The following is a 15,093-nucleotide window of genomic DNA, read 5'->3' as shown; positions in this document are numbered from 1 at the left end:
TTCAGCCCCCAACTAAAACCTCTCCAACGCATCATCAAGGATCTACAACCTATCCTGAAGGACGAGCCATCACTCTCACAGATCTTGGGAGACAGACCAGTCCTTGCTTACAGACAGCCCCCCCAATCTGAAGCAAATACTCACCAGCAGCCACACACCACACAACAGAACCACTAACCCAGGAACCTATCCTTGCAACAAAGCCCGTTGCCAACTCTGTCCACATATCTATTCAGGGGATACCATCATAGGGCCTAATCACATCAGCCACACTATCAGAGGCTCATTCACCTGCGCATCTACCAATGTGATATATGCCATCATGTGCCACAATGCTCCTCTGCCATGTACATTGGCCAAACTGGACAGTCTCTACGTAAAAGAATGAATGGACACAAATCAGACGTCAAGAATTATAACATTCAAAACCAGTTGGAGAACACTTCAATCTCTCTGGTCACTCGATCACAGACCTAAGAGTGGCTATACTTCAACAAAAAAGCTTCAAAAACAGACTCCAACGAGAGACTGCTGAATTGGAATTAATTTGCAAACTGGATACAATTAACTTAGACTTGAATAGAGACTGGGAATGGATGAGTCATTACACAAAGTAAAACTATTTCCCCATGGTATTTCTCCCTCCCACCCCACCCCCCACTGTTCCTCTGATATTCTTGTTAACTGCTGGAATTAGCCTATCTTGCTTGTCACCATGAAAGGTTTTCCTCCTTCCCCCCCCCCCCGCTGCTGGTGATGGCTTATCTTAAGTGATCACTCTCCTTACAGTGTGTATGATAAACCCATTGTTTCATGTTCTCTGTGTGTGTGTATATAAATCTCTCCTCTGTTTTTTTCCACCAAATGCATCCGATGAAGTGAGCTGTAGCTCACGAAAGCTTATGCTCTAATAAATTTGTTAGTCTCTAAGGTACCACAAGTCCTCCTTTCTTTTTACAGACCTACCTCTACCTGCGGCTGAAGCTTAATACCCGCCACGGCCAGGCCGACTTTCAGACCGAAGCAGCTGTGTCTGCTGATTGGCTGTTGTGTTGTTATTGGGCGGATCCCCTTAATCCCTCTTGTGATTGGCGACTTCATGCCTCGTATGACTGTAACCCTAGCAACGCCTCAAACTCCTCATTGTGATTGGCAGGCGGCTGTGTCCGTCGCTCTGGGCGGGTGACTAGCTAGTCCAATTCGGAGGCGGGAGGGGAGGTGAAGCCGGAAGTAGCTGTGGTGTGTTCCGGTGCTGATGTGGCTGGGGGTGGAGCTTGGTAGCTAAGGTCGGAACCGGGGGCGCTACCGGAGTTGGGTGAACGCGGGGGAGACTGGGCTCCCGGCGCAGGTGAGTGGGGGTGGGGTTTGGGCTCCGGCGGGCGGGACGGACCCTGAGCAGAGAGTCTGACCTCAGGCGAGCCCCGAGGCCTGCACGGACCGCCAATGAGAGGAGCCTGCCCCGGGCCCCCGCCGCCCGGACGAGGGGGTGCTGTGCTCGGGGTCCCCTCTGCTGTCTTTTCCTCACTTCCCAATAGGAACCATTTCCCCAAGCAGCTCTGGGTCGCTGCTGAAATAATGACCGTTGTTCCCTCTCCCCGTGTTTCCGGTTCTCTGAGCGCCCGCGGGGCGCTGCCTGATCCCAGGGCGCTGCTGCTTCTCGCTTCGCGGCAGGGAAGAGCCTGGAGGCGTGTAAAAAAGTAGCTGGAGAGGAGGAGCCGCGGGCTCACTGCCACCTAGGCGAAGAAACGGGAGCGGCTTTCAGCGACACGAACTGACCGTCTGCAAGGGGGAAGGGAACTGAGTAGCAAGGAAGATTGTTTGAACGACGTGTGTGTGTGGCGGGGGACGGCACAGGAAAGGGTAGCAAAGTTTGGCATAGGTCATGAGAAGTGAAAGAGAGCAAAAGTAGGCAATCTTTTTGCTTTTATTGAAAAAAGCTAATCTAAACACCACTTTTAAATCACACATTTTCTTACTGTCACTATGTAAACAATTGTAGATGTTATAAAATCGTGACTGGGAAGGGAAGTGTTGAGTCACAAGTAATCTATTAAACAGTGGTACCTGCTATGATAAAGTCTGAGAACCTTTGACCTCAGAGTTTAGAGAGAGACTTTTCTAGCAGCCAAATTGCATTTTGAAATTACTAAAATTCCAATATAGTCGAATTTAATCTAAATAAATCTCCTACTGTGTTATTCAGTTGAAGCTGCAAGTGCTCTAATTAGAAGCAATTCAGACAATTTAGTTCCAGAGGGAGAATTTTTTGGGGGTCTCTTCTGAGCCTTCACCATTTGCTGCACTCACACCAACCCGAGACACAGGGATCAGCTTTGCACCTATCATTTACAATAACATTGTTAACCCTCTTCCTCCCCTTCCCCCCCAAAAAAGTGCATGCTGCCTTCCTCTGAACTGATAAAGCCTGAAATGTTGAACCCAGACAAAAGATGTGAGGCTATGCTGATAGGAAGAAGGAAGTAATATGAAAAACTCTTCTCAACAATCTAATCCTCAAAGGCATCTGCTCTCATAGAATCATAGAATCATAGAATATCAGGGTTGGAAGGGACCCCAGAAGGTCATCTAGTCCAACCCCCTGCTCAAAGCAGGACCAAGTCCCAGTTAAATCATCCCAGCCAGGGCTTTGTCAAGCCTGACCTTAAAAACCTCTAAGGAAGGAGATTCTACCACCTCCCTAGGTAACGCATTCCAGTGTTTCACCACCCTCTTAGTGAAAAAGTTTTTCCTAATATCCAATCTAAACCTCCCCCATTGCAACTTGAGACCATTACTCCTCGTTCTGTCATCTGCTACCATTGAGAACAGTCTAGAGCCATCCTCTTTGAACCCCCTTTCAGGTAGTTGAAAGCAGCTATCAAATCCCCCCTCATTCTTCTCTTCTGCAGACTAAACAATCCCAGCTCCCTCAGCCTCTCCTCATAAGTCATGTGCTCTAGACCCCTAATCATTTTCGTTGCCCTTCGTTGTACTCTTTCCAATTTATCCACATCCTTCCTGTAGTGTGGGGCCCAAACTGGACACAGTACTCCAGATGAGGCCTCACCAGTGTCGAATAGAGGGGAACGATCACGTCCCTCGATCTGCTCGCTATGCCCCTACTTATACATCCCAAAATGCCATTGGCCTTCTTGGCAACAAGGGCACACTGCTGACTCATATCCAGCTTCTCGTCCACTGTCACCCCTAGGTCCTTTTCCGCAGAACTGCTGCCGAGCCATTCGGTCCCTAGTCTGTAGCGGTGCATTGGATTCTTCCATCCTAAGTGCAGGACCCTGCACTTATCCTTATTGAACCTCATTAGATTTCTTTTGGCCCAATCCTCCAATTTGTCTAGGTCCTTCTGTATCCTATCCCTCCCCTCCAGCGTATCTACCACTCCTCCCAGTTTAGTATCATCCGCAAATTTGCTGAGAGTGCAATCCACACCATCCTCCAGATCATTTATGAAGATATTGAACAAAACGGGCCCCAGGACCGACCCCTGGGGCACTCCACTTGACACCGGCTGCCAACTAGACATGGAGCCATTGATCACTACCCGTTGAGCCCGACAATCTAGCCAGCTTTCTACCCACCTTATAGTGCATTCATCCAGCCCATACTTCCTTAACTTGCTGACAAGAATGCTGTGGGAGACCGTGTCAAAAGCTTTGCTAAAGTCAAGAAACAATACATCCACTGCTTTCCCTTCATCCACAGAACAAGTAATCTCATCATAAAAGGCGATTAGATTAGTCAGGCATGACCTTCCCTTGGTGAATCCATGCTGACTGTTCCTGATCACTTTCCTCTCCTCTAAGTGCTTCAGGATTGATTCTTTGAGGACCTGCTCCATGATTTTTCCAGGGACTGAGGTGAGGCTGACCGGCCTGTAGTTCCCAGGATCCTCCTTCTTCCCTTTTTTAAAGATGGGCACTACATTAGCCTTTTTCCAGTCATCCGGGACTTCCCCCGTTCGCCACGAGTTTTCAAAGATAATGGCCAAGGGCTCTGCAATCACAGCCGCCAATTCCTTCAGCACTCTCGGATGCAATTCGTCCGGCCCCATGGACTTGTGCACGTCCAGCTTTTCTAAATAGTCCCTAACCACCTCTATCTCTACAGAGGGCTGGCCATCTCTTCCCCATTTTGTGTTGCCCAGCACAGCAGTCTGGGAGCTGACCTTGTTAGTGAAAACAGAGGCAAAAAAAGCATTGAGTACATTTAGCTTTTTCCACATCCTCTGTCACTAGCTTGCCTCCCTCATTCAGTAAGGGGCCCACACTTTCCTTGGCTTTCTTCTTGTTGCCAACATACCTGAAGAAACCCTTCTTGTTACTCTTGACATCTCTTGCTAGCTGCAGCTCCAGGTGCGATTTGGCCCTCCTGATATCTTTCCTACATGCCCGAGCAATATTTTTATACTCTTCCCTGGTCATATGTCCAACCTTCCACTTCTTGTAAGCTTCTTTTTTATGTTTAAGATCCGCTAGGATTTCACCATTAAGCCAAGCTGGTCGCCTGCCATATTTACTATTCTTTCGACTCATCGGGATGGTTTGTCCCTGTAACCTCAACAGGGATTCCTTGAAATACAGCCAGCTCTCCTGGACTCCCTTCCCTTTCATGTTAGTCCCCCAGGGGATCCTGGCCATCTGTTCCCTGAGGGAGTCAAAGTCTGCTTTCCTGAAGTCCAGGGTCCGTATCCTGCTGCTTACCTTTCTTCCCTGCGTCAGGATCCTGAACTCAACCAACTCATGGTCACTGCCTCCCAGATTCCCATCCACTTTTGCTTCCCCCACTAATTCTACCCGGTTTGTGAGCAGCAGGTCAAGAAAAGCGCTCCCCCTAGTTGGCTCCCCTAGCACTTGCACCAGGAAATTGTCCCCTACGCTTTCCAAAAACTTCCTGGATTGTCTATGCACCGCTGTATTGCTCTCCCAGCAGATATCAGGAAAATTAAAGTCACCCATGAGAATCAGGGCATGCGATCTAGTAGCTTCCGTGAGTTGCCGGAAGAAAGCCTCATCCACCTCATCTCCCTGGTCCGGTGGTCTATAGCAGACTCCCACCATGACATCACTCTTGTTGCACACACTTCTAAACTTAATCCAGAGACATATTGTGAAAATCATATTGTGAAATCAGTTCTTAGCCTGAAATCCTACTGGATTCCGCACAGCGCTTAGACGCCCACTTCCATGTGTGACTGGCAGACAATAGATTCTGATGCTATCAGACTTAGACCTGGTCACAGTGATGATTCCCTCATACTCATACTTCATATATTTGTTCAAAAAGGGAGTAAAATGATGTTTGCTGCTTGTCCTTGGGAAAAGAGAAATATTGCTGTCACTTAATGGTGGGATATGTCGGCTATTTCAGAGATAGGCAGATAGCTCATCCAAGTTTGTATTATATGTGTCAATCTATTGTTACACTAAGACCATGGTCTGTTAGGCAACAGAATTGGGCTGTGCTGGACCATAAAGGGACATAAAATTCAGAGTAGAGGATCTCTACTGAAACACCCCGTCACCAGCACCAGATTTTCAAAGCAAGGCTTCATAAGCAAAGCCATCTCAACTCAGTTGTCATAGGGGTATATGAAGAAGAGGCATCTCTTGGATAACTAGGGCCCAAATTATACTCTGATGTATAGATTGGCATTCTATGTATTTGTATAGATTGAATTGGGGCCCTACCAAATTCACGGGTTCATTCTGGTCAATTTCACAGCTAGAGGTGTTGTAACTGTGGGGGTCCTGACCCAAAATGGGATCGTGGGGAGGTTGCAAAGTTGTTGGGGGGGGGGGGGCAAGATTGCCATCCTCACTTCTGTGCTGCCTTCAGAGCTGAGTTCTGGAAAAATGGGTGCCACGGCCCCAGAAGAACTCCAAGGCAGAAGCCCAGACTGGTCACCTGAGTCCAGGCAGGAGCCCTGGGGGGAAGAAGCCTTGAGCTGGGCACCCTGAACCCTGTCTGCAGCAGCAGCGCTGAAGCCTCAAGCCTGGGCAGCCTTGAGTCTGGACTGCCCCAAGCCCCAACTGGGGGTCGGAAGCCCCAAGCTAGGGCTGCCCTGGCTTGGGGGTGGGGTGGTGGTGGAAGCCCTGAGCCAGGACTCGTCCGGGGGGAGCGAGGAGGGACTGGAGCCCAGCTCCCAGGCTGTGCAGTGCAGAAGTGAGGGTGTACCACCCTCATTTCTGTGCTGCCTTTGGAGGTGGGTCTGATCTCCCCACCAAGAGCAGCCATGCAGGGAAAGGACAACTCCTGTCCCTCCCCAGCATGTCTGGACTAGCAGCTAGGAGCCCCTGGCTCCCAGCAGCAGGGGAGATGAGATTTCACAGGGAAGAGCTGATTTCACGGTCTGTGGCATGTTTTTCATGGCTGTGAAATTGATAGGGCCCTAACTGATGTTAATCACAGTAATAGAATTGGATACCAAATACATTGTTGCCCTACCAGGATAACAATGAATATATTCTCCTCTCTTCGCTGTGCACTGTGTGTTGTAAAGTGCTTTTGTGTATGGAGATTATGTAAGGAGGAGGTAATTTATCTTGCCAACCAACATGTCATAGAATCATAGAATATCAGGGTTGGAAGGGACCCCAGAAGGTCATCTAGTCCAACCCCCTGCTCAAAGCAGGACCAAGTCCCAGTTAAATCATCCCAGCCAGGGCTTTGTCAAGCCTGACCTTAAAAACCTCTAAGGAAGGAGATTCTACCACCTCCCTAGGTAACGCATTCCAGTGTTTCACCACCCTCTTAGTGAAAAAGTTTTTCCTAATATCCAATCTAAACCTCCCCCATTGCAACTTGAGACCATTACTCCTCGTTCTGTCATCTGCTACCATTGAGAACAGTCTAGAGCCATCCTCTTTGAAACCCCCTTTCAGGTAGTGAAAGCAGCTATCAATCCCCCCTCATTCTTCTCTTCTGCAGACTAAACAATCCCAGCTCCCTCAGCCTCTCCTCATAAGTCATGTGCTCTAGACCCCTAATCATTTTTGTTGCCCTTCGTTGTACTCTTTCCAATTTATCCACATCCTTCCTGTAGTGTGGGGCCCAAAACTGGACACAGTACTCCAGATGAGGCCTCACCAGTGTCGAATAGAGGGGAACGATCACGTCCCTCGATCTGCTCGCTATGCCCCTACTTATACAACCCAAAATGCCATTGGCCTTCTTGGCAACAAGGGCACACTGCTGACTCATATCCAGCTTCTCGTCCACTGTCACCCCTAGGTCCTTTTCCGCAGAACTGCTGCCGAGCCATTCGGTCCCTAGTCTGTAGCGGTGCATTGGATTCTTCCATCCTAAGTGCAGGACCCTGCACTTATCCTTATTGAACCTCATTAGATTTCTTTTGGCCCAATCCTCCAATTTGTCTAGGTCCTTCTGTATCCTATCCCTCCCCTCCAGCGTATCTACCACTCCTCCCAGTTTAGTATCATCTGCAAATTTGCTGAGAGTGCAATCCACACCATCCTCCAGATCATTTATGAAGATATTGAACAAAACGGGCCCCAGGACCGACCCCTGGGGCACTCCACTTGACACCGGCTGCCAACTAGACATGGAGCCATTGATCACTACCCGTTGAGCCCGACAATCTAGCCAGCTTTCTACCCACCTTATAGTGCATTCATCCAGCCCATACTTCCTTAACTTGCTGACAAGAATGCTGTGGGAGACCGTGTCAAAAGCTTTGCTAAAGTCAAGAAAAAACATGTCCTTGGCTCTGAGGCATTAGGCAAGTCTTCTGTATCACTTCCGTGAACTATATTCACAAGTAAGTATGAAACTAGTGCAAACTTCAGAGGACTCTTGTCATACGAGTGTCTGGAGTGATTTTTAAGGGTAGCTCCATGTGGCATCCATTCCAGGGATCCAAATGCAAGGATAAATGAGGCCAGGTCTGTAGTTGAGGTAACTGATTGGAATTTTTGTATAAAAAAGGAAGTTTCTGACTAATGCTGCCACTAGAGACTGGAGAAGTATTAGGGGGAACCAGAAATATCCCTCAGATAAAGAATCTTAGACAGATGATGGCCACAGTCATTGGGGCTGGCATCCCCACTAAGTTATCTAGGGGCTTGCACCAAACAACTAGCATTTCCTGTTTCTTATCTATATTAGGGTCTAGATGAGTGAGCTTGCTGTAGCTCAAGATAGGAGAAGTACTGGAAAAACAAAAGTGCTGTACTGCCCAAATTTGATGAAAGACCTAGGGCTGAGTATGATCTACACACTGATGGCACCATTTCCCAACCCACCTAATTGTGTCTTCCCAGCAACCTCACAAGTGTTGAACAGGACAGATGATAGATTAAAACCCTGCAGAACCCTATGTGAGAAGATTCTCTGTGGCAACGAGCAGTTACACACCACCCAATGCATTGTGAAAGGAAGGAATGGAACCACTCAAGTATCATCTTGCTCACACCTGTCAGGGTTTATAGTCAAGTTAATAGTGCCTCCTGGTTCAACTTATCAAAGACTACTTATGGGCCTTGCAGGCTTATTGGAGACACCTAATCTTTGCCCATCATAAGAGGAAAATTTCAACCAGTGGGACAAGTGCAGTTTCAATATTGAACCTAAGATGGACTTTGTACTGTGGCAGGTCAAGGAAATATGAGGGCTCCAGATGATGTAAGAGTTGCCTTCCCATCACTTCTCATAATCTTGCCCAAAAAGAGCATGTTATTGACAGGGCAATCATGAGATCACATTGGCTAGGTAGATGGTGAGCTGCAAGTACTGTTCAACCTTGACTTGATACTGCACAATATTTTGATTAGAAAAAAAAATGATAAAATTAACATGGCATACATTAAATAGATTAAAAACTGACTCTGATAGGTCTCAAAATGTAATTGTAGATGGAGAATTATTATCAAGCAGGTTTGTTCTGAGTGGGGTCCCATGTGGATCTGTTCTTGGCCTTGTGCTTTTAAACATTTTTATGAGTGAGTTGGAAGAAAATACAAAATCATCGCTGATTAAAAATTTGCAGATGACACAAATTAGGGGAGTGGTAAATAATGAAGATGACTGATTCAATGGGATCTAGCTTGCTTGGAAAACTGGGAGCAAGCAAACAATATGCATTTTAATACAGCTAAATGTAAATACGTCTAAGAACAGAATGGCAGAGAGTCCTGTGGCACCTTATAGATTTACACTTACATTTATAGAGTAACAAATGTATAAGCTTATGCTCCAATACGTCTGTTAGTCTCTAAGGTGCCACAGGACTCTTTGCCGCTTTTACAGATCCAGACTAACACGGCTACCCCTCTGATACCTGATATAAGAACAGAATGTAGGCCATACTTGCAGGATGGGGGACTCTCTCCTGGAAAGCAGTGGCTGAAAAACCTTGTGGTGTCATGGTGGATAATCAACTGAACATGACCTCCCACTGCAATGTTGTGTCCAAAGGGCTAATGCAATCCTCGGATGCATAAACAGGAGACTCTTTAGTAGGAGTATAGAGCGGTTATTTTACCTCTGTATTTGGCACTGGCATAACTGCTGCTGAATCCTGTGTGCAGTTCTGGTGCCCACAATTCAAGAAAGATGTTGGTATATTGGAGAGGGGTCAGAGAAGAGCAACAAAAATGTTTAAAGGATTAGAAAACATGCATTATAGTGATAGATTCAAAGAGCTCAATCTCTTTATTTTAACAAAGAGAAGATTAAGGGGTAACTTGCTTATAGTCTGTCTACTTGGGGGGGGGGGAAATATTTAATAATGGGGTCTTCAATTTAGCAGAGAAGGGTATAACATGATCCTATAGCTGGAAGTTGAAGCTAGACACATTCAGACTGGAAATAAGGTGTAAATTTTTAATGATGAGAGTAATTAACCATTGGAACAATTTACCAAGAGTTGGAGTGGATTATCCATCACTGACAATTTAAAAATTGGACGTTTGTCTAAAACACATGCTCTAGCAATTATTTTGGGGAAGTTCTCTGGCCTGTGTTATGCAGGAAGTCCGACAAGATGATCACAATGGTCCCTTTTGGCCTTGGAAACTATGAATCTAAGAAAATCTGTGTAACTTGATTGTTTCACTGTTGCCTTATCTTCCTTCTTCCTTCCTTCAGTCTGTTTGTATCATCCACCTATTGTGTCTTGCCTTAAACCTAGATAATAAACTTAGTTTTTGTGCCAATCCTTTTACTTCACATCTGTGCAGCATCTTGCATATTGAGGCCTTTAGGTGCTTCTGTAATACCAGTAATTTCAAGCAAAGGCCTAATTATTATGCATTTAAGATAAACTATCACCTTGCCCTCCATTAAAAATATGCACCAAATCCAGTGCATGTGAGGACATTGTACCTAAATTTCTTCCAGCTATCCATTTATTAAGCAATGATTGTTAGATTCACAGAAAAAGTAACTCAAATAAAACTTACCCACCTCCTTAAGTTCTCAGTAACTTCCACTTTGAAAGTGTTTGTGAGAGTTCCTGTTCTCTCCGTTCCCTTCTTCTATTTAACAGGTTAAATTAAAACACTGCACTCTATTTTTGAAGCACTTGGAGGAGAAGATGGTGATCAGGAACAGTCAACATGGATTCACCAAGGTCAAGTCATGCCTGACCAACCTGATTGCCTTCTATGATAACTAGCTCTGTGGACATGGGGAGAGCAGTGGACATGCTATAGCTTGACTTTAGCAAAGCTTTTGATATAGTCTCCCACGGTATTCTTGCCAGCAACTTTAAAAAGTATGATTGGATTAATGGACTATAAGGTGGATAGAAAGCTGGCTAGATCGTCTGGCTCAATGGGTAAGTGATCAACGGCTCGATGTCTAGTTGGCAGCTGGTATCAAGTAGAGTGCCCCAGGGATTGGTCCTGGGGCTGGTTTTGTTCAACATCGTCATTAATGATCTGGATGATGGGATGGATTGCACCCTCAGTAAGTTGGTGGATGATACTAAACTGGGGGGAGCGGAAGATATGCTGGAGGGTAGGGATAGGGTTCAGAGTGATCTAGACAAATTGGAGGTTTGGACCAAAAGAAATCTGATGAGGTTCAACAAGGACAAGTGCAGAGTCCTTAACTTAGGACAGAAGAATCCCATGCACTGCTACAGGCTGGGGACCAACTGGCTAAGCAGCAGTTCTGCAGAAAAGGACCTGGGGATTACAGTGGGTTAGAAGCTGGATATGTGCCCTTGTTGCCAAGAAGGCTAACAACATATTGGGCTGCATTAGCAGGAGCATTGCCAGCAGATCGAGGGAAGTGATTATTTCCCTCTATTCGGCACTGGTGAGGCCACATCTGGAGTATTGTGTCCAGTTTTGGGGCCCCCCGCTGCAGAAAGGATGTGGACAAATTGGAGAGAGTCTAGTGGAGGGCAATGAAAATGATTTGGGGTCTGGGGCACCTGACTTATGAGGAGAGGCTAAGGGAACTGGGCTTATTTAGTCTGCAGAAGAGAAGAGTGTATGTGTGGGGATTTGATAGCAGCCTTCCACTACCTGAAGAGGGGTTCCAAAGAGGATGGAGCTTGGCTGTTCTCAGTGGTGGCAGAGGACAGAACAAGAAGCAGTGGTCTCAAGTTGCCGAGAGGGAGGTCTAGGTTGGGTATTAGGAAAAACTATTGCACTAGGAGGGTGGTGAAGGACTGGAATGGATTACCTAGGGAGGTGGTGGACTCTCCACCCTTAGAGGTTTTCAAGGCCCTGCTTGACAAAGCCCTGGCTGGGATGATTTAGTTGGGGTTGGTCCTGCTTTGAGCAGGTGTTTAGAGTTGGAAGAGACCTCAGGAGGTCATCTAATCATCTTCTATGATTCTATTCTACTGGAATACCAAAGGCGTTCCATCATCTCAAGTATTTCCTTTCCTTTCAAATATGGTACCTAAATGCTTCCTCCCACCCTCCATATTGCTCTTCAGTATCTCAGTTCTCGGCTTGCTAAATCCTTCCAGAACCACAGACATTCTCAAAGCAGCTTAATTCTGTTCTGTAAAAAAAGTTCTCGTAGGCTCATAGATATTAAGGTCAGAAGGACCATTATGATCATCTAGTCTGACCTCCTGCATAATACAGGCCATAGAATCTTACCCACCCACTCCTGCAATAAACCTCTAACCTATGTCTGAGCTATTGAAGTCCTCAAATCATGGTTTAAAGAGAATCCTCCAGCAAGTGACCCGTGCCCCATGCTACAGAGGAAGGCAAAAAAAACCCGGGGCCTCTTCCAATCTGCCCTGGAGGAAAATTCCTTCCGGACCCCAAATATGGTGATCAGTTGAACCCTGAGCATGTGGGCAAGATTCACTAGCCATGAGATTTCTCTTGGTTTGTGGTTTCCAAGTTATCACAGTCATGAAATAAGAATATCAGTCTTCTGTCAAAGAGACTTAATAGCAGGTAATGCAGCTATCTGATAAAATTCATGTTTTGGCCACAGTGTTGCACTGGGAACTCATGTTCACTGATTATTCACCAGGACCCCCAAATCTTTTTCAGAGTTACTGATTCCCAGGGTAGAGTCCCTCATCCTGTAAATATGGCCTACATTCTTTTTTCCTAAATGAATATTTACTTTTGGCTGTTATTAAAACTTATATTGTTTACCAAGTGATCTGCACTGGTCTGTATCAGCAACCTGTCCTCTTCATTATTTACCACTCCATCAATCTTTGTGTCCTCTGCAAATTTTATCAGTGATGACTTTGTTTTCTTCCAGGTCACTGATCAAAATGTTAAATAGTGTAGGGCAGAGCCGTAACTAAGCATTTTAGTGCCCACGGCGAGCAAGCATATTTGCACCCCTGCCGTTTTTTCATCATTTTCCCACCTCCAAGCCTTTGCGTCTTGGGCGACTGTCCTACTTGCCCCGCCCTGGTTACAGCTCTGGTGTAGGGCCAAGAATCAATCCTTGCGGGACCACACTAGAAACACTCTCATATTGATTCCCTATTTACAATTACATGTGGAGACATGTCAGCCAGTCTGTAATGCATATAATACAAGCCATGTTAATTTTGTATGGTTTTAGTTTCTTCATAGAAATATCATGCAGTACCATGTCAGTCTTACTGAAGTCTAAGTGTTATATCAACATTCTACCTTTTATCAACCAAACTTATAATCTCATAGAAAAAAACTCAAGTTTGACAGCATCTATCTTCCATAAACCTGTGATGATTGGCATTAATTATATAACCCTCCTTTCATTCTTTTTTAATAGTCTTGTATTAGCTGTTCCATTATTTTGTCTGGGATCGATGTCTGGCTTATAGATGTATAATCAATCACCCAGGTCATCCTGTTTACCCTCTTTAACTATTGGAGCATCTCTAGTTTTCTTCCAGTCTTCTAAAACTTCCCCAGTGTTCCAAGTGTTGTTAAAAAATATAGCACCTCGGCCAGCTTTTTAAAAATTCTTGGATGCTAATTATCTGGACCTGCAGATCTAAAAATGTCTAGCTTTAGTAGCTGCTGTTTAACATCTTCCCAAGTTATTGGAATAGAAAGTGTTTCTGCATCATATATGATTACATATTTTTCCCCAAATACCAAGCAGAAATATATATTGAACACTTTTGCCTTTTTTGCAGTACTGTTGACAATGTTTCCTGTGACGAGTGTCACCTGGAACTGGGGTACCACTGAGGCCCCGCGACACACCAGCCTGGGGTCCCTCTCACCCTGTGCTGCTGTGATAAGTTGCCACGTTCTCCAAGCTTGCTCTTTCACTAGCATTCACACAGGTAGGGGACACATCCAGCTGCTCTACTTACAGGCTGCTGTGATCAGCTCTGCATGGGGCTAAGGAATTGCCCAGCTGCTCAAGAGCACACTCCCTTCTGGGGTGTAAACCCACAATTATACTGTCTTGCACTGCACAGAGATGTACAGCGTAAGGTCATGAAATTTGCCCCCTCTCTCAATGTGGAGAGAGCATATACAACAGCTTTTTGTCCCAAGTTATGACTCCCACACACTGGTTTGTGATGAAGCAAAAACAAATTTATTAACTACAAACGATTAGATTTTAAGTGATAAGGAATAGCAAACATATAGTAGCAGATTACCTAGCAAATAAACAAAAATGCAATCTAAGCTTAATATACTAAAGAGATTGGATATAAGTAGCAAATTCTCACCCTAATTGTTGATTCAAGCAGGCTGCAGGCTCTTAAGATACAAGCAAGTTCAGCTTGCAGCTTAAAAACCTCAGGTGTTTCTTTCACAGGCTAAAATTGCCTTTTATCCTGGGTCCAGCACTTCTCCTCCAGTCCAGTCCTTGTTCCTCAGGCCTTTTCAAGAGTCTCCTTTGGACAGGGAGACAGTGAAGAACCATGATGATGTCACTGCCTGCCTTAAATAGCGTTCGCATCTGGCGGGAACCCTTTGTCTCCAAGCTTGGTTCCCACACCTTTCAGTGGAAAAACGCTGGTATTCCAAGTACTGGAGTCCCGTACCAGGTGATCTGTTCACATGTAGTCTCATAGCAGCCATGACTTGGAGGCTGTTTGTAGCATCCTCAGGAAGGCTCCCCGGTGGGAGATCAGCTTCTTCTAAGACAGGTTTCAGAGTAGCAGCCGTGTTAGTCTGTATCCACAAAAAGAAAAGGAGTACTTGTGGCACTTAGAAACTAACAAATTTATTTGAGCATAAGCTTTCGTGAGCTACAGTTCACTTCAGCGGATGTAGCTCATGAAAGCTTATGCTCAAATTTTAGTTTTTAAGGTGCTACACCTACTCCTTTTCTTCTTCTAAGACTTATTGTTCTCCCTAATGGTCCATTGACTTGAATGGGCCCTTCCCAGCCAGCTATCTAGACTGACAGTCTTTTGCCTAGTGGGCGTTGTCCTGGAGTAACTACATGAAATACAGATACAGTCAGTATTCCTAACTTCAGATACAAAAATGATACATGCATACAAATAGGATAATAATATTCAGTAAATCATAACCTTTTCAATGATATCTCACATGACCCATCCTGTATAAAATACATCATAGTTATGCTCTAATCATATCATAATATTTCTATGAGGAATATGGGATGCCGTGTCACACTACCATTTTCATCTAGTAATGA

General features: G+C 45.4%; 1 protein-coding gene across 4 annotated transcripts in view; it reads left to right on the top strand.

Annotated features, from left to right (window-relative positions):
• Window positions 1-1,201: 1,201 nt before the first annotated feature.
• Window positions 1,202-15,093, top strand: part of GOLGB1 (golgin B1) — a 109,060-nt gene continuing 95,168 nt past the window's right edge. For 3 of the 4 annotated variants that reach the window (XM_038401184.2, XM_043500487.1, XM_038401174.2), the window contains exon 1: window positions 1,202-1,348. The gene's annotated coding sequence lies outside the window, so the exon portion shown is untranslated. The remainder of the gene's footprint in view (window positions 1,349-15,093) is intronic. The other variant, XM_043500478.1, reaches the window with a different exon arrangement.

Source organism: Dermochelys coriacea, chromosome 1 (assembly GCF_009764565.3).
Source record: "Dermochelys coriacea isolate rDerCor1 chromosome 1, rDerCor1.pri.v4, whole genome shotgun sequence".
Classification (NCBI taxonomy): domain Eukaryota; kingdom Metazoa; phylum Chordata; order Testudines; family Dermochelyidae; genus Dermochelys; species Dermochelys coriacea.
This window is presented reverse-complemented; position numbering and strand designations above follow the sequence as displayed.